Genomic DNA, 24763 nt, shown 5'->3' on the forward strand with positions numbered 1-24763 from the left:
CCAAAGGAGGCACAGGATAGGGGCTGGGAATGGGGAGCTGTTTTCCTCTGGCCTTTGGGACATGAGCATACTTATCGTCTGAGAGTGTCAGAAGCGATTTTGGCCAAAAATGCACGTGGTTTTACATGCAAAGATTTTTTTTAAGCGTCTTGAAAAAAAATCAGAAGAAAGAGATTTCCAAGAGGTGGATAAGGAATCGCAGACTACAATAAGACTTTGGAAGAAGGAAGTGGAGTGCGTGACACAGACAGGGGTATAAAGCCTCCGTATCACGTGACCATGGCAGGACCGTGACTTGCCACACCTCACACGGGCAGTAGCAGGTGTGGCTGGTTACATGTGAGGTTCTGGGTCTTTCTGCCAGAGTTTTACTCTCTGCCACTTGCCAGGTGTGATGGCGGGTGAGTTATTTAGTCTCTGAAGCCTTTTCCATCCACCTGAAGAGAGACAGTTTTAACTCATATAACTGTGGTGATTGACTAAGGAATTGTTTTTTGCAAGTTGGGTAATGGAAAGATAATTGTAAGTATGTATACTATCTCAGTCCCTTTAAACATTACCATTATTTTTTATTGTGGTTAAATATACACAACATAAATTTTATACTTTTAACCATTTTTAAGTGTACAAGTCAGTGGCATTAAGTACATTCACATTTTTGTGTAACTATCACCACTATCCATTTCCAGAATCTTTTCATCATCCTGAACTGAAACTCTATTATTTTTTTGATCCATTAACTGGTTTTGGTCACGTTCATAAATTTTTTAGCATGGTACCTAATGCATGTTAACTGTCAGCATAACATCAGGGAACATGGGGTTTCATTTTAGCTTTTGAGTTTCTCTTTTGAGCAGTTCTATTTGTAGGAATTAATGTTTTATTGTTTTTACTCTTTCTTTTAGAAGTCTTCTAAAGAACAAAGAGAAAAACTGCTTTTTTAAAAAAAGAATGAAACTCATTGTATCTTGAATTTTTGTAAGTTTAAGATACATTATGGGATGTTAGCAATTTTATTTTTCCCATATCTTAAAATATTTTGCTATTCATCATCTTAGGCATTATTTGATATTACTCATCAATTATTCTCAACTATGCTAAAACACACTAAAATAATGTGAAATGGAAAAATAATGGAATTGCCTAAAAGGTTGATGCAATAATGAAATAAACTATCACTATTACATCACCCTTCAGTTTTCCTGTTGTCTTGCCCCAAGTATTGCAGCATCTTTCAAGGATTAAGACAGGGGATACCATCTTTGTTGTTTTTTAAAAATCTTTCAGTCAACACAGCTGAGAATTTATAATTTTTATTTTCTACCCATAATGGAAAAAATAAGGAAATTTATAGAAGTTGTTTCACAATCATTAAACAAATCAGAAGATTAATGCAAAGAGACTTCATGTAAGTAAAATCTCAGACTATGAGTCTTCAGGTGACGATCTCCTAGTTGAATTTTCTCAAACTCTCGAATCATTGAGTGGCTACTATATTTCTAAAGACAGAAAGGAAATGCAGTGTACTCAATGAGCTAGTCGCTCAGTAAGAACTTCATTATGTGATGTTTTGCTGAAAAACGAACTACCATATTCTTTCATCTTTATGATACTGTACACCAACATTTTGCTTGATACGGGTCATAAGTGGACAAGGCAGATACATAGAAAAGGGTGGATGAAAGAAAACAGACAATGTAAATGTCAAAAATTCTACTGATCACTCTAATTCATGTTTATAAATCTGAAATGTTTTGCATTTATGGAACAAAGATGGCTGTCCTCTCAAAATTATGAGCCATCAAAGTTTTCAAAAGTGGTATATTTTGATGACGCTAATGGCAAGAAGATAAGATCAGAAGAAATGGTAAGCTAAAAGTTTTAGAGATGTATTTGAAATCTGGAATCAGATTTACACGATGAATATGTTCCAGAATCATACATGACAATTGATGGCCAGTTAATAGTGTTCAAAGGAAGTTGCCCATTTTTGGTATATGTACCTTCCAAACCAGGAAAACATGGAATAGAAAACCGGGATTTACTATGTTGAAATTTTTATTAAAATTTCTAATAAAGTTGTTTTTCACTCTATCTCTGATTTTACTTCTGTAAATTACTCATAAAATGACTTAAAAATATAAAAGCATAAAAAGGATTCTTTGGAGGCAAATGGTAAATATTGACAAATATTCCTGGTATACCAAGGATTAAGCAAGCACTCAGTAAACTTTGTTGTTACTGTCACTATCATCATCATCACAGTCTACAGAGTCTTAGATTTATCCTGAGAAAGAAACCACATCCCATGATCCATGAAACAATAAGAAGGACTCATGAGCACCAGCAGGTTTGAGGTATCTTGTTGCCACATCCAGCACAGAAGGGTGCCTAGAGTGCGCTCCCACTGTGGTACACAAAAGGCCTGATGTGGCCATTCGCAAGGTGAGCCCTCTTCCTGGAGTGTGTGTGAGACACAGCGCAAAACCTGCCAAGAGGCATCACTCTCCCTGACCGCCACCCGCTTCCGCTGATTCACAGAGAATTGAGCCGCCACCAAAAGACTTGGTAATGTACCTTCCATGACTTTTAAGAGCTCAATCCTTTAAAATAAAAAGAAAAACTTGTATCCCAAGTTCTTTTGATCAAAGGTTGTGACTTTCAATGAAGAAGAAGGCTATGAGAAGTGACCATCTGGCTGGAGGAGGGAGTACCCATAGGAAAAATTCACACCACTGATTCCAAAAAAGGACACCACGAGGGTCACAGAAAGGAAAACAGAAATGGAGGAATTTTTTTTAGTAACTCTGAAATGAAAAACATAAGAAAGTGGTTAAGGAAGAATACTTGGAGATTCAAATCTCTCTCTCTCTGTGTGTGTGTGTGTGTGTGTGTGTGTGTGTATGTATGTATGTTTCTATCTTATCTATCTATCTACCTATCTATATAGATCTATGTAATTTTTTTAAATTAGTAAATGTGACCTCCTGGGTTTATCCAGTACAAGGAAGAACTTTCCAGTCACAGAGGGATCCTTCAGTGGGGAAAAAGTGATCAGAAGACTGTGGTTGGTCCCCAGGTAGACATATAGTCAAGTAGTGGCCAAAAGACCACCCAGAAAAACCATTCCTGAGCTGGGAAAACTGGATTCCCTCTAAGGTCCCTTCCATCTGAACTGAGGATAACACAATGGTTAAGAGAATGTGGGTCCTGGAATCAGAATGTCTGGGTTCAAATTCCAGCCCAGGCTTTACTGAGAGACACTATTTAACCTGACTAAACCTAACTTGCATTATCTGTGGGCAAGTGGGGCCCAATGATGACAGTGGTACCCACCTGGGCACGATATGTTCTGTTTGCCCCTGTGCAAGGGTGCCCCTTGCACCCCTCACTAGCCCCCTTTCTGCCCAGGAGACCGGCCTGGATGAAATTCCTCAACAGACTCCTTGTTGGGTGCAACAGCCTCCTGCCCCAGCAGGAGACTGCAGGGAGGGAGAAGGATGAGGGTGGGGCAGTGATGCCGTTGGCTCTCTCCTTCTCTCTATCCTATCTGACTGGCTGTGTCCTTCAAGTGAAGGTCCCTGTGCTTTCCAGGCAGCCCTATCTACATAACTCTTTCCTTCTAGATTCTGGGAATTCCTCCCCTCCCTCAACCCTCCAGGCTCAGAGGTGACTAGCCCAAAGATACTGCACTCTCTCTTGTGGATCCCTATACCTGCTTTCCCTATAGACTGCAAATAGTCTACTTATTAAACCCTCTTCCAATGATCTTAATGGGAAGTTGCATCTGTGCTTTGCTGGGACCCTGACTACTTTAAAGGTTGTTGAGAGGGTTAATGTGCCTGACACTTAGCAAGCAATCATCACAATGATATTTGTATCCTCCTTTCTCTTGTCTCCCACTCCTCTTTTCACCCAGGATTAACCCTTCTACACAGTTCCCCTTCCGATTCTTTAACAGAGGAGTCAGAAAACTTCTTCTGCAAAGGCCCGGAGAGTTAATGTTTTAGGCTTCGTGGGCTACACAGCCTGTCACCATGGCTCAACTCTGCCCTTGTAGAACAGAGCAGCCGCAGGCAATATGCAAACAATAAGCGTGGCTATGTTCCCATAACATTTTATTTATGAACACTGATATTTGCATTTCGTATAATTTTCATGGGTCAGGAAATGTTCTCCTTTTGATTATTTTTCAACCATTTGAAAATGTAAAAACCCATCTTCAGCTCTCAAGTTATACAAAAACAGGCAACAGGAAGTCTTTGGACTATAGGCCATAGTTTGCCAACCCCTGATTTAACAGAGTTCTAAGATTTAACATTTACACCTCAGCAGAGAGCTTTTATGCTCCAAATCATTATTCTACTTTTTTTTCTACTTTCCTGTTTTTTTAATTTAAGAATTTGATTCTTTGAAGCCAAAGCTTGCTGACTCTTTACCATGATCTTTGTTAACTGACTTCCAAAATCCTGTTCCATAGCCCATTCAGACCCCTCCCCTCCCTAGTACCTTCTGGGGACAATGTCCTTGAAGCTGTTCCCATACCAGAAACCCATCCCACCACTGTTTCATCTATGAAAAAACACATCCAGGACCAGCCCAGTGTGATTCACTCCATGGAAATAACAACGTGGTATATCTGGTCATAGCCTGTGTACTGGCAATGTTGAGAAGATGAAGTCAGTCTTTGCAGGATTCCACCTGATTATGTCCTGGTACCCATTCAGGACATTTACTGATATCCGATGATTTACTGGTCTGATGACAATTCTCTCCTCCCTCCCTTTCTCCAAAGGCCAATCTGATCAGTTGGTGCAAAAGTGCTAGTAGATGCTAAGCTGCTAACCCACTCTAACAGACATACCATGACTTATACAGACACAGATATTCTTGAATTTCATCAAGTCTTTAAAATAATTCCTTACCTAAGCAGTGGTTTGCAACCCTGGCTACACATTAGAATCACCTGGAAAGCATTTTAAAATGCTGATGTGCAGATCCCACCCTACAATGACTACAAGGTTATCTGCAGTTTTACAAAGGTTCCCAGCAAATTCTAGGGCAAAGTGAGGCTTGAGAATTATGGACTTAGAGGATGGCCAAGGGAGAGATTTTCAGGCAGCTGAAGGAGGTCACAATGCACCCATTCAAATCATGAATGCTTTATTTTTCTTACTCTCCCATGCAGAGTTGCAGAAAAGAAGGCAATTGGAAGCTACAGTAATCAAGACAGTATGGTACTGGCACAAAAACAGAAATATAGATCAATGGAACAGGATAGAAAGCCCAGAGATAAACCCACGCACATATGGTCACCTTATCTTATATAAAGGAGGCAAGAATACAGAATGGAGAAAAGACAGCCTCTTCAATAAGTGGTGCTGGGAAAACTGGACAGCTACATGTAAAAGAATGAAATTAAAACACTCCCTAACACCATACACAAAAATAAACTCAAAATGGATTAGAGACCTAAATGTAAGGTCAGACACTATCAAACTCTTAGAGGAAAACATAGGCAGACACTCCATGACATAAATCACAGCAAGATCCTTTTTGACCCACCTCCTAGAGAAATGGAAATAAAAGGAAAAATAAACAAATGGGACCTAATGAAACTTCAAAGCTTTTGCACAGCAAAGATCATAAACAAGACCAAAAGACAACCCTCAGAATGGGAGAAAATATTGCAAATGAAGCAACTGAAAAAGGACTAATCTCCAAAATTTACAAGCAGCTCATGCAGCTCAATATCAAAAAAAAAAGCAACCCAATCCAAAAATGGGCAGAAGACCTAAATAGACATTTCTCTAAAGAAGATATACAGATTGCCAACAAACACATGAAAGAATGCTCAACATCACTAATCATTAGAGAAATGCAAATCAAAACTACAATGAGATATCATCTCACACCAGTCAGAATGGCCATCATCAAAAAATCTACACACAATAAATGCTGGAGAGGGTGTGGAGAAAAGGGAACCCTCTTGCACTGTTGGTGCAAATGTAAATTGATACAGCCACTATGGAGAACAGTATGAAGGTTCCTTATAAAACTAAAAATAGGACTACCATATGACCCAGCAATCCCACTACTGGGCATATACCCTGAGAAAACCATAATTCAAAAAGAGCCATGTACCATAATGTTCATTGCACCTCTATTTGCAATAGCCAGGACATGGAACCAACCTAAGTGTCCATCAACAGATGAATGGATAAAGAAGATGTGGCACATACATACAATGGAATATTACTCATCCATAAAAAGAAACGAAATTCAGTTATTTTTAGTGAGGTGGATGGACCTAGTGTCTATCATACAGAGCGAAGTAAGTCAGAAAGAGAAAAACAAATACCGTATGCTAACACATATATATGGAATCTAAAAAAAAAACAGGTCATGAAGAACCTAGGGGTAAGATGGGAATAAAGATGCAGACCTACTAGAGAATGGACTTGAGGACATGGGGAGGGAGAAGGGTAAGCTGGGACAAAGTGAGAGAGTGGCATGGACTTATAAATACTACCAAATGGAAAACAGATAGCTAGTGGGAAGCAGCCACATAGCACAGGGAGATCAGCTCGGTGCTTTGTGACCACCTAGAGGGGTGGGATAGGGAGGGTGGGAGGGAGGGAGATGCAAGAGGGAGGAGATATGGGGATATATGTATATGTATAGCTGATTCACTTTGTTATAAAGCAGAAACTAACACACCATTGTAAAGCAATTATACTCCAGTAAAGATGTTAAAAAAAAAAAAAAAGAAGGCATTTGGGAGGGTGGGATAGAAATAAAAATTATTGTGCACCTAGCTTGTGTTTTGATTTTATTTGTAACTTTTCATTCATTTATTCATTCATCCAACAATATTTATGGGTGGAAAGTGTACAAGGAATTGAACTAATTACGACACAATTATTATTTAATGACAAATATGGTAAGTCGTACGAAGTCAGAATACATCTTCCGTGGGGATCTGACTTACTTGAGGGAGATCGGGGAATCTGGCTGAGCCTTGAAGCATGAGTAAGAACTTCTGAGATAAAAAGTGGGGATGGCAGAGGGAACTACATGAGCAAAGGCCCTGTGGTAAGTGGGTAGGAGCTTAGAGCTTTTGAAGAACTGAAGGCAGCGTGGGTGAAATTCAGAGAGCAAAAGAAGAATGGTGGGGTACATGACAGCCAGGGCAGGCAAGGCCTTGGAGGCCTTATTAAGACACTATAAGTTACCTCATTTGTACCTCACTAATGTCTGCATTTTATAGACTCAGAGCGCCAGCGACATGCTCAGGGTTCCATCACTGGAAAGAGGTGAGGCCAGCACTTAAACACACTTCTCTTTAATTCCAAGCCTGTGTTCTTTCTGCTGCCCCATCTGTCTCCCTCTGCAGTTCCCTCCACCTTCTGCAATGAGATGATTCACTACAAACAGAAATTATAAATCAAGTCTGTGTTTCTATATAGAATCTCTCCATATAGAAATGCAGTATCTGTGCTTATATACAGATACATAGATAGGAAGGAACAAAATAAGGATTAACTTTAGGGAAACTGACCTTCACTCTATGGAGGAAAAGAGTGGCCTGCACCTCCTAGCCAGTCTGCTGCAGAATTCAAAGTTTCCTATCATTGGACCACAATATAAGTTAATCAGACAAAGTCATTCATTGATTCATTTATCAGTATTTACTGAGCACTTATGTACCAAGTACTAGAGACACAGATGAAAATACAGAATCTGAACACGAGTGGAACTTACAGTCTTTTCTAGAAGAGAGGAAAGAAGCAATGTATTTAGCCAAATTCAAATCGGAAATGCCTAAAGTTTAACAGGAGATAAGGGAGGAGAGTGGTAATATTTTATACTTACTACTTATTTCTACCAGGATTATCTCTTTCTATCTGACTCCTTCACCCCAAAGTTTTCCAAATATGATCACCCCAAAAATTAAGGTCAATAAAAATTGCTATTATTTGGTAAATAGGGAAGACCACATTGTGAATAAAATTTAAGCAGTGGGCAAGGACATTCGGGGGCATGATCAAAAAATTGTACAAATTTGGGAAAATTGTACAAATCTTCCCCAAAACGTCTGATCCAGTTCCAAAATCAGCAATGTACATGAGATTGCTCCAATCCTCTTCCAGATGGTTTGAGGAAGTATGAGCTGAGTCCTAGACATGATGCTAGAGATATGAAATGGACAAATAAAAAACTTCATTAAAATCCTAAAATAAAATAGAAAAATCTGCAGCAGATGGTATGGATTATAGACAGTTAAATGCCTGACAAAGGCAGTAATGATTTTTTTTTTTATCAGCAACAAGGATTTGGGAGAAAGATGGAAAGATTGAATTATAGAAAATACGGTATTGATTTTTGAAAATGGAAGTAAGATTGATCCTAGCCAGTACCTCAGGTAAACTTCTTCGATCCCTATTAAAATGTTCAGTTTGAATCTAAAAATCAAGGAGGCAACTCAGCACACTTTCCTGAGACCCAGAGGGAGATGATGGGGAAGGAAAAGCGTCCATCTTCCCATTCTTCTTCAGGAGGCGGTCAACAACTGCTCAGAGCAGTGCCACCCCATGACCTTGGGGGACCAATACACCTGCCCACAGTCAAGAGAGGTGACTAAGTGGGGAAGGCCTGCTAAGTCCCACACACCAGTCTGCTGCACATCAAAAGCACACTGTGTGTGTGTGTGTACATATATGCACCTGCGTACACACGCATGTATACATCACCAGTTATCCTCCTTCCTCTCTCTTTTTTTTTTTTTTTTTTTGTGGTACATGGGCCTCTCACTGTTGTGGCCTCTCCCGTTGCGGAGCACAGGCTCCGGATGCACAGGCTCAGCGGCCATGGCTCACGGGCCCAGCCGCTCTGCGGCACGTGGGATCCTCCCGGACCGGGACATGAACCCGTGTCCCCTGCATCGGCAGGCGGACTCTCAACCACTGCGCCACCAGGGAAGCCCATCCTCCTTTCTCTCTTAAGAGTGACTTTTTCTGCCCTATCATCAGCTAGAACTTGGCAAAGGAGAACAAGAAACTCGGACCATCACAGCACATCAAAGGTCTCTCCCAATATATTCCCCAAACTAAGATGCATAAGAACATCTTCCTCATCCTCTTTGGAGACCATTAAGTCAGAGCTGAGCCTAAGAACAGGCTTCTCTTTCGCCCTTCCAAGAACACCTCAGAGGGCATCACTCCTTACATTTCCTGCAGTCACCCTTCCCTTGAGTAAAATGTTAAAAACGGCAATAGACTATAAGAACCTTGCTTTCAAGGACAAAAAATCCTTACCATATAATACTTGGTGCCAGCCCTGCCCACACCAAATTTATTCTCATTAGTATATGTTGACTCTCACTTTCTCATCTTCCAACATTATGAACCTTAATTTGATTGGCCATTCAGCCCAGTTTCCTAGATTTGAGCATATGTAGCTGTCTGTTCATCATGTCCATTGTGATAAGTGTCCTTGGTAGGCTGTCAGCTGCTTCTGATGTGTAAATCTGTGGTCTAGACTCACTCAAAGTGTGGTTCCAGGATAAACAAAATCAGCAGAATTACTAGAGAAATGCAAATCAAAACTACACCTCACACCAGTCAGAATGGCCATCATTAAAATGTCTACAAATAACAAATGCTAGAGAGGGTGTGGAGAAAAGGGAACCCTCCTACACTGCTGGTGCAGCTACCATGGAAACGTAAGTTGGTGCAGCCACTATGGAAAACAGTACGAAGTTTCCTCAGAAAACTAAAAATAGAGCTACCATATAATTCAGCAATTCCACTCCTGGGCATATACCCAGACAAAACTATAGTTCAAAAAGATACATGCACCCCTATGGTCATAGCAGCACTATTCACAATAGCCAAGACATGGAAACAACCTAAATGTCCATCGACAGATGAATGGATAAAGAAGATGTGGCACATGTATACAATGGAATACTACTCAGCCATAAAGAAGAATGAAATAATGCCATTTGCAGCGACGTGGATGGACTTAGAGATTATCATACTAAGTGAAAGAGAAAGGCAAATGCCATATGATACCACTTATATGTGGAATCTAAAATATGGCACAAATGAACATATCTATGAAGCAGAAACAGACTCACAGACTTAGAGAACAGGCTTGTGGTTGCCAAGGGGGTGGGAGAGGGAAGGACTGGGAGTTTAGGGTTAGCAGATGCAAACTATAATATATAGAATGGATAAACAGCAAGGTCCTACTGTATAGCACAGGAAACTATATTTAATATCCTGTGATAAACCATAGTGGAAAATAATATAAAAAACAATGTATATATATATATATATATATATATATATAACTGAATCACTTTGCTGTACAGCAGAAATTAACAGAACATTGTAAATCAACAATACTCCAATTAAAAAAAAAAGAAAGGAAATAAAATACAAATATAAGAATGAAAAAAAAAATCAGCAGAACTCCAGGCCTCACCCCAGATCTCCCAAGTCAAAGTCTGCATTTTAACACTACCCCCTGGGTGATCCTTATGCACACGAAAGGTTAAAAATCACTCCTGAGAAGTAGGAGTTCTCTGTCTAAACTGCAAGGCACTTATCATACTCCTGAATACAGGCTGGGAGTAAATCATGAAACGTTAACTGAGTCACTAGAATGGGATTTTATAGAGATAGAGGGGGAAAATATGAGAAATGGTGGTTGTTATACTATTTACATCTAGACTCCAAAATTTATGTCCCTTATATGAAGCACTTAGAGAACTCAGTAACTCTGTATATTTAAGTGGTGTAAGTGCTACAGAAGTTCAAAGAAAGGACAGCTTGATGTGGGATTTCCAGGTAGGGGAGAATACAGTGGAGACAGCAGGACTTGAACTAAGGATCAGTGGATAAGATCTCTAAAATATGACTACTAGGAAAATCTTCTAAATCCAAAACAGATGGATTGAGTTGTCAGATAGTGGTTACCAACCATGTGAACTTTAATAAATCACTTCTTATCTCCAAGCATTAATAAACCAGGAAGGTGATACAGCATAGTGGAAACAAGATTTGGTGTCAGAAGGACTCGCCTCCAATTCTAGCCAGACTATGTCACCCTGGAACAGTTACCTTACCTTGCTAAGCCTAAGCATCCTACCTAAAAATGAGAGTAATACTTGAGAATTCAATTATAAGAAAAGGTATACAAAGTTCCCAGGTCAACATCTGTCGCATAACAGGTGGTCAACCAACATTACTTTACCTTTTCTCCTCCCTTCCTTCTAGCAAAGAGTTGAGCCAGCATAAACGTGAACTAAATCTAGATCTGAGTTGGTAAGGACAATACAGATGAGGAAAGTCCTGAAGACCTCAAGCTTGATGTGGCAAGAAGGATCATTGTGCAAAGGTGAAAACAGTATTTTAGGAATACCAGCCTAGCAGTGTGTCCAGAGTGGACTAGAGAGGCAGGTGATGGTGGTGGTGAATTGGCAAGTTCACTGAAACGCATAAAGGACTTTGTACCAGCTTTCACAGCACATCTGTGCTGACCGTTTGTCTCTGCTCTCAGATCCCCTCTACACTTGGCTGCTCTAACCTGCATACTCGAGGACTGGATTTCTTGCCAACTGGCTTCCAGGTAGGATCAGCCAATGGGAGGCTAGAAAGCTTGAGTAGGAGGAGGAAAGAACCTGTTTATTCTTTCCTCTCCCTGCACGAGGTGGCATCTTAGAGAGCTTATTTCTCCTGAGAGTCTCCAACTCCAACAGGCAATCCTGGCCTCTGTGCTCCCAGCTCCCACCAGGCAGCCTCTGCAGAGCTCCCAAACACCTCCACCCTCCGTGGTCTCTCTGGTCTGGCGGGGGGACAAGCTTCCAGCCATTGCCAACCTCTGGGTTGCTGTACCCTCTCCTCTTTGGCGTCTCATTTTTATCATCACCTAGGTAACAATACTATAATATAACAGAACTATAATACGGCTTCCTGTACTATATTATTCGTTCTATTGAAAGATTAAAAGTGGTTTATATTTCCCTACTAGACCTTATCTGACAGAGCATCTATATCAAAATACATCTCAGATTATGGTTGTATGATGATGTGGGTTTCTAAATCTTGGAAAATATACAAATGAAAGCTACATAATGATTGATCTTCCATTGAAGAGTAGGAGAGAAATTGGGGTCAGAACTCTCCAACCAAAACATATCATGAAGCCATTAACACAGGATAATTATTAATCTGGGAATGTAATTGTACCTATGAGCATGTCACATTTAATTTAGCATTCCCATGGGTGATCTGGAAAGGGGAATAACAAATGCAGAAATTAATTCCACAGATCTAATTGGGAGATGTTGCAAACACCCTAATGACGGTGAAATGATCAAAAAGAAAAAAAACCTGAGTTACAGAAATATGGGCAGGATATGGTGATAAAACTCATCAAAATGCACAGCTGAATCAAAAGAGCAAAATGAGATACTGCCTGAAAAATCTACATTGGTATAGTTAAGAGAAAGCAATCAAAAACACGGATATTCCATGAGTAGGAAAGAAAGTAAAAACAAATCAATCTGAGAAGACGGAGGAGTGACAGTGCAAACTTGGATATCATTTTGAAATACGATGGAGGAAAAAGAGCCTAGTTAAGTTGAGCTCTAACCATAGACACACTGTGGGTTTTTTTTTTTAACAATAACAACAACAAAAATGATGTTCTCTCTCCCTCCAACTTCCACTCACTCCCCACAATTTACACACTATTGATTAGGCCATACTCACTATGCCTTACTCAATTTTGCATAGCTCAATAACAAAAATGAGAAAAATATTAAGAATTGCAAGAACTCTGGGAAATAAAATCTGAAAGATCATCAGCAGGACGACACGAACGATAAAGGAAGCAGAAAGAGACAGACTGGCTGAACAATCCTATTGCTAGCACAGACCCAAAGATAATCATCATATTGTGTGGGACAAACAAATTCCAATTAGAGAATAGATCTCAGTGTTGACCTAATTATTGAACGTCCAGCTCTCATTTTTATGGGATGAATCCAGGCAAGTAAAATAAATTCTTGGAGACAAAACTGCTCTTTCTAATAAGGACAATGACTTCCTCTTTCTCCATGAAACCCCAGGTGGTCAAAACACAAAAGCCCCATACATTATTTTTTGTTCAGTTTGAACCTTAAATCCTTCTATAAGGATAATATTGACTTCAAGGGGTCCAGACAGTGTATTTCCTATGTGGTCAAGAAGGGTTTTCTTTTAGGGAAACAGGAGTTCAAAATAAGGACAAGAACTCTTAACTCTGCAAGGCTACAACCAACACAATGTAGCAGCCACCAATAAGACTGCTTGCTTCCAAGTAAAGTATTAGGTGAAAGAAGAATAAAGGATTAAAGCCAAACACTCACAGCTCCGTGTTAAGCTGGGCTGTTATAATCTAAGTATTCATGAGAAACCATTTTAGAATTTAGAAGGGGGTGGGAGAGAAGTAACTAGAGTCAACTGTAATACAGAGAGGGTCTGTCACATGATCTAATTACAGAAATGAAAGCAACCCAGGAATTATGTGGTCTATTCAAGCCTGCAGGGAGGACGAACAAAGAATATAATTATCCATCAAGCCTGTTGATGAAACAATTACTATTTAAAGCAGATATAGATTTAAAATTAATTTGCTTCTGCATTCTGAGGATTGGGGGACAGAGATAAACAGTGTTTGAAGTTTAATTATCCGTGTGTAAGATGAAGGGGCTCATTTCAATTTGGTTAGCACTGCAAAGCATTTTGGATGGCGTGAAAGGAAGGACCCGACTCGGCTGAAAAGTCCCAGCACTGCTAAAACCTGTGATTAAAGCGAGTGAGGAGGCTGCTTCAGCCTCATCCCCACAGGATGTGGTAGTATCACAGGAGAGATGGTGCAATTGCAAATTAATATTCAAATGAGCACTAGTTTGAAGTTTACCTGGAGGGGGTAACACACTATCTCTAAAAGAGCAGAAGAGGGCCAGCCAAAGAGTTCCAGACTCCAGAGCCGTGAGATCTGGGGAGTGGAGACCTTCACGCATGTATGAGCAAAGAGGACATCTACCTGCCAGCTACTCTGAATGGACTGATTCTTATCAGAGGCCATGTGTGCAGTGTCCCAGGGCCGAATGGCAGGGCTGAGGGGAGGGCAGGGTGAAAGGGTGAACTGGAGCTGGAGTGCAAGATAAAAAACAGAGACTAGAAAATTCAAAAGTTAAAGAATGACTGTGGATATGCATGGAATTGTGTCTGTGTTCAGACATCAAAACTCCCGGGGACAGAATTTCTAGACGTCAGACCCAACTCACTAGCCGCCATGGGGGAGGTGTGCTCAGTGACCCGGCCGTGCTCAAAGGGCCTGGAGCAGAGCCGGCTACGTGACGTGGTGGTTAAGAGGATGGGCTTGAGAACGGGCCAGCTTGAGTGTAAAGGCCAGCTCTTCCACTTTTCAATTTTATGACCTTCTCAAAGCGTTTGACTCCCCAAGTCCCCTCCATCTCATTGATGACATGGCTTTCCTCCTTTCCTCATTGCGTGGCTGTAAGTATTAAATATGGTTATGAGGGAAAACCTCAGTGTCCTCTCCCTACTTAAACTTCCAAGGGTTCCCCATAGTTTTTTGGGTAAAGAATCTCCTCACCGTGGACTGCAAGGCCCGGCAACGGAGGGACCCCGTCACCTCAGCCACCTTCCCTTTCCCCTCCCCACCACTCTCTCCACTCCGGCCATGCAAGCCTCCTTTAAGTTCTCTGCTTTCTCTCCTGCTTCAAGGCCTACCCGTTTACTTTTGTCTCTGCCTTGGAACACTTTCCCTTCCCCCCTCCTTTAACCAGTTAACCGTTATCTATTCATTCTGCAGATCTCAACTCACAGCATCTTGGGTGGTAGTTAGCAGCACAGGCTCTGAGGACTACGTGTCAGGTTCAAAATCCCAACTCCACCACTTACTATCTGTGTGACTTTTGCCCATCTAAGAGTCATTCCTACAAAATGGGCATGAACACCAGCACCTACCTCATACCATTGTTGTAAGGGGCACAGGAATTAATACACATGACAGACAGTCTCAGCACACAGCCTGGTCTACGGGGAGCACCAGAAAACTGCTCTTGTCGTATTCCCCAAAGCCCTCCCTTCCATGTCACTTGTCAAGGTAGCAATTTTATGTTTGTGTGATTATTTCAATATGCCCATCTCTTCACTAGAATGGAAGCTCCATAAGGGCAGGAACTTTCCAGTGTTTAGTCCACAGTATAGATTCAGTTCCTAGCAGAACAGACACCCAAACATTTGCTTGAGGAATAAATGAATGGAAATGCTGAGCACAGTGCCTGGCACCTAGCGGGACCTCGATAAATACTAGCTTTTCAGTAGCAACCCACTGATAACGCCAACTGATAATTGAAAAAAACTAATAATCACTTTGCCCAGAGGTTCTCAACTGGGAGTCATTTTGCCCCCCAGGGAAGACTGGCAATGCCTGGACCGGGCGGGGAGAGAAGCATGCGGGTGCTACTGGGATCGAGTGTGAAGAGGCCAGGGAGGCTGCTATACGTCCTACAATGCACAGGGCAGCTTTCGCATGACAGAGAGTCATCCAGCACAAAAACGGCAACAGGACTAAGGTTGAGAAACCCTGAATTATGCCTTGTCATTTTTCACCGATTGCTTAATTCACCCGTTGAGTTATAGCAGGCAAATCCAGCTTAAGGGAATCATTCTTGCCTTTCATTCTGTCCATTTCTATAGGTATAAAGCCATCTTTGCCTCCCCCTCGGTCCCCAGACTCTCTTGGCCTAACGGAGCAGTCTCATTTCTTCTCACCCCTGTGCCCGGTGAGAGCCTGAAATTTGGGCACGTGGGTGCGGCTGAAGAAAAACACACACTCCAAGACGTCTCCCAGTTTGTTCCCTCTTTTGCCTCATACACATATTCCTATTTTCAGCAGAGCTTTCAGTAGAAGCCAAATGTGAGTACCACCACTCGGCTTTTAGGACAGAGCTCTGTTTCGAATGTCATGCTTCAAGAAAGTTCGTGTAGCCAAAAAGTAGGGCAGGGGCCAACATGTTTGATCTCTCGTATCTAATACAGAGGTCACTCTAAGATACAAGAGAATTTGCTCCAACCATAAGCCCTGGGCTCAAAATTATCAAATATAAATTCACAGGGATGAATTATAGGATCTGAGAAAAAGTAGGATAATGGAACAAAGTTGTTCTGAAGTGGCAATCCCGGTAATATAAAATGCACCAATACACACACATGCTAGAGGTTAATACAAATTTTAAAACTCAACATTTAGTCGACCGCATAAAATGACATGTTGACAATGGTTAAAAGTATGTCAAACAGAAATTACAAGTGTTGGCAAGGGTGTGGAGAAATTGCACACTGTTGGCTGGAAGGCGTAATGGTTCAGCCACGGTGGAAACCAGTTTGGCTGTCTGTTCCTCAAAAACTTAAACAAAGAGTCACCCTATATCCCAGCAATTATATTAATACCAGTATAAACTAGGCATAGAACCAAAAGAATTGAAAACAGAGGAACAAGAACATGGATGTATATATTCACAGCAGCACTATTCACAACCCCAAAATGTTGAAGTAACCCAAATATCCACCAACAGATAAATGGATAAATAAATGGTGGTATATCCTTACAATGGAATATTATTCAGCCATACACAGGAAAAAGTACTGATACTTGCTACAGCATGGATGAACCTACAAAAATCGTATGCAAAATAAAGTCACATAGTATATGATTCTGTTTATATACAATGCTAGAATAGGTAGGTCCATATAGACAGAATGTGGATTAGTTGTTTCTAGGCACTGGAGAAAAGGGGAAATGCAGAGAAATGCAGGAAAACTGCTAATGGGTAAGAGGTTTTATCTATTAATACAGAATATCAGCTCCTTTAAATTAAGGCGGAAACGTTTTGGAACTAGACGGACGTGATTACACAACACTGTGAATGTTCTAAATGCCACTGAATTGTTCACTTTAAAAATGGTTGATTTTATGTTATGTAAATTTCATCTCAATAAATTCTCTTTTAAAGCATGCTAAAATCGCACAAACTTGACAGACACTGAAAAAGAGAACACCTCAAAATGGAAATAGATGCAGTAGCCTGGGGGACTGTATGTAATCTATTTTTGCAGTCTTGATATCACTTTGTTTTTTTCAAAGTAATACGTATTGGCTATAAAAACTTTAGAAAATATATAAAAGTACCACAAAGAATATATAAGGCTCTATGGATAATATTTCCAGTTTTTCAAAATATATATTCTTTAATGTCAATGTCAAATTAACTTTGCAATTAAAAAAAAACCAAGACCCTGTGCATTAAGTAATATAAACCTACACAGTTGAACATTTATTTCTGCCAGAGCTTTTATTATAAGCTTGTTTCTTTCTGTGGGCGGAGGCTGGGCTGGGGGACCGAGGGTTGCCAGGGAAGCAGGTAAGTCTGTGACATTTTGGCTAGGGCCTCTCTTCTATCCTTCCATCCATCTCAGACCAGTGTGTCTGGCCCTTACCAGGCTGGCAAATTCTGGTCTCTGTGGGACAGAAAGCTTCCTTCTCCACATCTGAGCCACTGACCCTCCAAGAAAGAGACTGGTATTTCTACTCCTTTTCCTGCAGAGCCTCCTTCCTGCCCACAGCAAGAGGTCTCCATAACTTATTGTACTAGTAAGCTCTGAGAATAGGGAGATGGGGGCTTAGTATCCTTGACTTCATGAAAAAGATCATTACCTCCAAAATATTTGCAAATGACGGTGAACCGTATGTCTCACTTTCCATCCTACTAAACCTTTTGAGCATAAACATGAATAAAATGAGAAAGAAACAAAAAGAGAAGCAGAAGTTTGGAGCTTGGCTCAGCATAAAGTGGATATGTTACCAGTGAATTAACAATAATCAAAGGTCCATGTTATAACCACACTGCAGTGGTAACTGTCTCCATGAAAAGACACCACCCCAATTCACAGACCCAGAGGTTTTGGTTTTGAATGTTCACTCTTACCTTCATCTATCAGTGGCCTCTCTCTCAATCCAATTTTATCATCAAAGCTTCAGATCCAACATCCGCCCTCTTCTTGCAACACTTGTTCCTCCTGTTCTTACAGCAAAACTGCCCTTCCCGAGTCACTTCCTCCTGACGAAAAAGACCAGATGTCAAAGGTGTGCAAGTATCCTCAAGAGATTTCCTCCCCACAGAAACTGACAGGACCGAAAGAGCACTAGTTTACCAAAACATGGTAAAGGAAATAAAAATAGATAATTGCCAGAAATATCAACACTGACAAAAAAGGGCAGAGAATTTTCCAAGTATGGAGTTGCCTCTCTGGCATGGGAAGTCTATCCCACAGCTGATGGAAGGTCCTGATTCTTCTCCGTTTCCCCCAGGGAACTTAGCATTAATGGTTTTCCCAAAAACAGCTGCTTGAGGAAACATCACCACAAGCAGAGAGAAGAAGCCTAGCCAACTGGCCTTGTCTCTGCTCCTTGCTGTGCATGAGGCAGAGACATACAGAACCTACAGCAATAACACAGAGTAACATACATCGACAGAAATAAAGGAGAGACTAGTCAAACGCTCGGTGTCCTCTGTTCTGTCTTGTCATGATGCACAAACATGAGAACTCATAGATGCTTAAGAAAGAAGTGAATTATGCTCATCAGATACCAGCAAAACACTTCACATGTCTGTACATTGTACGGTTTCTATCTCAACCCAAAACCCACCCTGATCAGGAATTTGGAAGCACTTGCCTAGAATGGGGCCTGATTTTCCTCTGGGCTGTACAGAACTGCCTACGGGATCTAAGTGAAGACTCTGCAGAGACAGAGTTTCAGGTATCCAAAAAGGTACACTTCCATATAAACCAAAGTGGCCACCAGATGTGAGGCACTCATGCCCCAAGCTATGAGAAAGTGGAAAAGTCTAAATGCCCCCATGAGCCATTTGGGTATCATTGAGTTTCTCCTGGGACACTCTGTACTGCCTGTAAATATGACCAAATCCAATTCTAGGTAGCTTCTGGAACAAGGCAAGTGGTCAGGATTTATTCAGGCCAACATCTGGAAACGTGCATGTTCCAGTTAACTCTGTGAAAAAGCGAAGCCATATCCTGGAACTGTCCCCACCCACCCCCACCCCCGCCCCTCCTCTACCAGCCTAAAAACCTCCACGGTACAATATGTCTCTAAGATGCCTTAAGATAGCATCACAAAATTGGACAATAGCTGGCAGGAATCATCTCCCAGACTTGCCAGACTTGGTATTTTTTAGGGTAGAAAGCATCTAATGGCCACGAGTACTTCATTTAGTGTTTTTCTAATGCATTGCAAGAAGTTCACTCTCTAGCACTGAACTCTGCCGAGGAACCCATCTCAACCTCCCATCCCACCTCTAGAGAATTTTCATCCAAATATCTTATTAAGCTTGTCCCAAATGCTCAGTATTTGCAGAGTACTTTGCAATAATTTAGTAGCCTTCTCTCAAGACACACCTAGAGAAAGGAGATTTCCCACACACTATCACCATTTACTTTGCAGAGGGAGACCCTGGAGTCTCTAGGGAGGTTTACAGCTAGTGGCCAAGATCTTTTTGGAGTCACAAAGAAGGGGCAGCTGATTCCACTGGGAAGGGGACCAGTGACTGCAAGGTCTTCCCTTTTGGCTGGTGATAGTTTGTTTCCCATTGAAGTTACTCCTTGGAAGCCTTCTTAGACAAAGGTCTATCTTGAAGTATTTTAAGGTGTTGTTTATCGGGAAGAAGTAACATATTAATTAGCTAATACTGTAATATTGGTTCATATGTTAGTATTGATAAATTTTCATGTATCTGGACAACGTGGTTATCACCCACGTGAGAACAGGTCCTACAATGATGAGACCTAGGACAGGTAAGTTTGGAAAAGGAAGCTAAAAAGGAAGAGGAGAATTATCCACAGTAGGAGGTGGTCTAGGACCAGAATACAGGAAACAGTAGGAGGGGGTAGCGATGCGGGCGGGAGAGAGGAAATGAGGGCACTAGACACTTGGCTGGTTTGAGATGCAGCAGGAGGAGCAGAGGAAATGAAAACCAGATTTTGCTGAATTGACAAATCTGCCTGAGCCAGCGCTGCGCTTACCAGCACACAGGGAGGAGACCCCAGGGAAGGGGGATGTGACTGGTCTTTGATACCCTGCCCTCATTGGCACCACTGCTAAGGGAACAATAAGCTCTCAGAGAGCTGTGAGATCGGGTGGAGTGTCAGGAACAGAGCAGGAGCAGGGGAAAGAGGTAGGAAAGGATCAGAAGTTCTCCAGGCTGGGAAGAGTGGAGTGGGTCAGAGGCCCTGGAATTTCCCATTGGGTGACCATGCCCGGGTCCATCTCCTGGGAAGGTGGGCATGCGGGAACAGTTCACGCCACGGCCAGGCATCTGGGAGCGCCTCCCGAGCCCATCTGGGATCTCTGATCTCCTAGCAAAGAGTGTGTGAGGAAGGACCACACCACACGCCTATCCTGATTCTGGTGTGGAAATGTGCTCATCAGCTCCATGATCCTCTTCCCTTTTCTCATCCTCTCCCCCCATATCTCCTGCATGCTCCCTCTAGGACTGCCAAGACAAAATTGTTAAGAGATGCGGTTTACTTCTTTGATAAAATGTAATTATTGAGTGGTACTGATTGATAAATCTTACCTAAAAAATTAAAAAGAAATTTAAGTTGCCTGTGGATCCCCTCTACATACAAACACTCTTCACATTTTAGCTTCACAACCTTCTGTGGTCTTACCCTCACTTCCTGGGATTCCCAACCCTTGATGCTGGTCTCTGGCTGCTTTCAGTTCTATCAGGATTCACCCCAAGGGACAGGCCTCACGTTCCTGGCCTTTTCTGACAATTCTTCCTGATAATCTTTCTTACCATCAAAATGTACCTGACCTACCTTCCATTCCCTGAGAGCTTCCATTCCCTGAGAGCTATTCTGATATACTAACCTATGCCAAGAGAAAACACATGCCTTATGGTTTTTTGAGAAATTCAAATGAGAGAAATTAATATATGCAGGTAAAGTATTAACATTTTGTTATTATAAGTACATTAGTCCTTATAGGTAACAAACTGACAATTCAGGAGGGACTGAGAGAAATCTCATCTAAACCAGTGGCTCTGTTTAGGGGAATTTCAGGCATCAGGCATGCTGGCCTGGGGGAGGGGAAGACAGGGAGAGGCTGCAGCTTTGACTCTGACATTTTATAAGCCGGCTGCCCACTCCTCATGTGCTCGCTGCCCATCCTATGGCCAGTTCACGTTTTGCTTCATTCAGTTGAATCTAGGGAAAAAAATCAAACCTTAGATTGATCTATAGTTAATAATATTAAGTGTTTGAGGGACACAAGAGCATCAATGTACAGTTAGTTCCCAATTATGGAAAACAGATGCCTTAGGGCCAAATATCTTTTAAATCTTCTGCAGGTGGCAAGGAACCATTAGGGACTCACTCCCCTAGACAGGGCCAGAATTGCTTCCATTCAGGGGAGTCTGTCAATTTCCAGCTCTGTGATATGGGACAAGATATTCAGCCTCTTTGAGCCTTAGGTGCTTCATCTATAAAATGGGGATAAATCCACCTATCTCACCAGGTTGTAAGGATTCAATGTAACAGTTATGTAGTATCTGCAAAGCACATAACGCAAGGCTTGTCATACAGGAAACAAGTGAAAAGAGTAGCAGGCATAGCAGCTACTCCCAGGCATTTTAAGAGCGGAAATATTCAGCCTTCAAAAGGTCCTCAAAGGTAGCTGTATGATCTACAGATTAGCCAAAAGACTTGGAAACCAGTTGGGTTTGGGAGTTTCACATTGCCCTTTGAGACAGTTGGCAAACCCATGAAGTGTCTCAACCTCAAGGACAGGAATTTCTGCCCTAGAGATAGACATGACCTGTCTAACCAGAGATAGAGCAGAGGGCCTGGCCAAGCCCTGCAAGACTTCTCCCTCCCACCAAGCCAAGGGTATACCCACTCCCTCTCCTTTTCCTGACCTCACCCTTTTCCACCCACCTACTCCCCACCCCCCTCCCGGCCTAATCTCAACTCCAGGAGTGCTCTTTGCTTTTAAAATGCCTTGCCCAGCTTAATCAGTAACCAGCTGCCCTCCACTGCCAGTTAGTAGCCTGCCCTGACATGAGTTCCTTCTCCTGCCAGCCAGCAGATGTGACTTTTTTAGGCAGATTCAATTCCCAGCCTGCGCCCTTTCTGCTAATGACAGCCTCTCTCTCTCTCTCTGAAGGTTACCTGTCGCCAGCCAGCATTCTTGCTCATGAATGCAAAGTAAAGTGTGTGCTTGCCCTGACCTTGGAAAAGCACATCATTCTATATACGAGTTCTAAAAAAGAACATTTGACATTTGCTGTCTTATTTGTGTCAGGACTGAGAAAAGTCCCGTGTGGCAGGATACTCTCTTAGGTTCAGGGATGTGGTTTGTGAATGGCACTTGTCAACTAAACCTTGCAATGATACTCAGCAGGCATGATGTGGAGAAAATGTTAATGAAATCTTGCCTAACTGCCGGAACACATTTGAATAGAATCAAAGTCATATGTGAGATTTTTTTCTCTTATACTAAGTCTTTCCTGCATATATTAACCTTTTGCCAGTTTTTTTTAAAAAGCACAAAACTAGGATGATTCAATCATTCTTCAAACACGTATTGAGTACCCATTATGTATCAGACCCTGTACTGCGCACTGGGACAAAAAATTAAATGAGGCATAGATTATTTTAGGCAAATTATTATTCAAGATTTTATGCTGAGAACCCAACTTCCTGGTTTGCTAAAAACAAAGCAAAAAGACAACATGCATTTCTGGACCTTCGAGTCATTTGGAAATAGGCAAAGGGAAAGGCAGGGCTCTTAGAAAGAGCAAATAGACTGCAAGCAACCAGAATGGATGAGATGATCTCGGACAGATTGGGATGATCTTTCAGAAGGAGAGTATCCTGACTTGCTGTTGTTTATGAAATAGTCTTTCAAGCAAGAAGGGCCTGCAATGGCCACGCTAGGCTTGCCCTCCTTGACCAGTCTCTGCCCTGCAGCCTGATGCCACTGAGAGTGAAATCCAGTTGAGCCCTGCTTTCCTGATGGTGGTGCAAGGCACCATTTAGCAGAAGCTTCCTGATGCAGAACTTTTAGAGAATTCAAGGACTCACTCTGTCATCATCATCAGAAGTGCATGTTTCCACTGCTGAGTCAGAAGAACTAAATTGGAGCAGGACCAGAAACAAATGATGAGTCAAATGAAAGCTGTAGCTGCAGAGCAAATGCCCCTGGTGCTAAGATTGCTGGGCCATGGTGTGGGGTACCTCTACAAATCCCTAGGGCCCATTCATTCATGCCACAAATGGTTATGGAACATCTCCCATGCTTCTAGAGCTGTCCTAGGTGCTGGGGACAGAGCAGTGAACCAGACAGACAAGGCCCCATCCTCATGAAGCTTATATTGTAGTGGAGAAAGACAATACAAGAATAGTTTATAAGGCTGAAGAACAAAAATTAAAAGATGAGCTAAAAAGTAACTTATGGAAGGTACTTATATTGGTCCAGATTTTATTGCAGACAACAGAATCCACTCTTGCTAATTTAAACAGAAAGGCATTCTATACAGGGAATTTAGTGATTATAAAACTGTTAAAAGGGCTAGAAGAGTAGGCTCTAGACTGACCTCTCAAGAACAGTCCTCAGCCTCTGCATAATCTGTCATAAGAAACTGCTGTATTAGGAAGGTGCTATATCCCTACTGACTGCAGAACTATTCCAGGCCCCAATGCAATTAAAACAGCTGCTGCAGAGCCACAGAATCAGAAAGCCGCCCTTTGTTGCTACACATCGTAGCCAAAGCTACAACTGCTTGCTCCAGAGTCACACCACGGCCACCACAGTCCATGCCAACAAAATGACGCTTGGTCCCCTCAAAATGGAGACCCTGTGAACCACAAAATTGGTGCCTTGCACTTTGTTCCTGGAAACAAAATCATTTCTAGGATCCAAGCTCCAAGAAAGTTTGGGAAATGTGAATTTCAGTTCTGCAGTCTCAGATAGGAAAAGAGAGTTTGAATGGATGTTAAACTACCCAATCCATAGTAACTATCACACCATTTTGGAAGGATATTCAAGGAATGCCTCTGGGGGAGTGGCATTTAAGCTAAGACCATGTAAAGAACTGAGGAAGAAACTTTCCAGGCATAGGAAAAAAAAAAAAAAAACAAGGGTAACAACTCCAGGAATAGTGATTGAGGGCAATAAAGAACCTGGAGGCGTTAGGAGAAGCAGGGCTTAGGAGATCATAGTAAGGACTTGGATTTTATTCAGAGTACTGGAAAACCATAGAGAGTTTTATGAAGGGGATCAGCATACCTTGATTTGTATTTTTAAAAGAAAATTCTGAAAGAATGAAATAATGCCATTTGCAGCAACATGGATGGACCTAGAGATCATCATACTAAATGAAGTAAGTCAGACAGAGAAAGACAAATACTATATGATATCACTTATATGTGGAATCTAAAATATGACACAAATGAACTTATCTACGAAACCGAAACAGACTCACAGACACAGAGAACAGACTTGTGGTTGCCAAGGGGGCGGGGTGTGGGATGGGGAGGGATGGATTGGGAATCTGGGATTAGCAGATGCAAACTATTATATATGGAATGGATAA

General features: G+C 41.7%; 1 pseudogene; it reads right to left on the minus strand.

Moving 5' to 3' along the window:
* Positions 1–24763, minus strand: part of LOC115845075 (ras-related protein R-Ras2 pseudogene) — a 572608-nt pseudogene that overhangs the window by 233368 nt on the left and 314477 nt on the right.

Source organism: Globicephala melas, chromosome 3 (genome assembly GCF_963455315.2).
Source record: "Globicephala melas chromosome 3, mGloMel1.2, whole genome shotgun sequence".
NCBI classification, from domain to species: Eukaryota; Metazoa; Chordata; class Mammalia; order Artiodactyla; family Delphinidae; genus Globicephala; species Globicephala melas.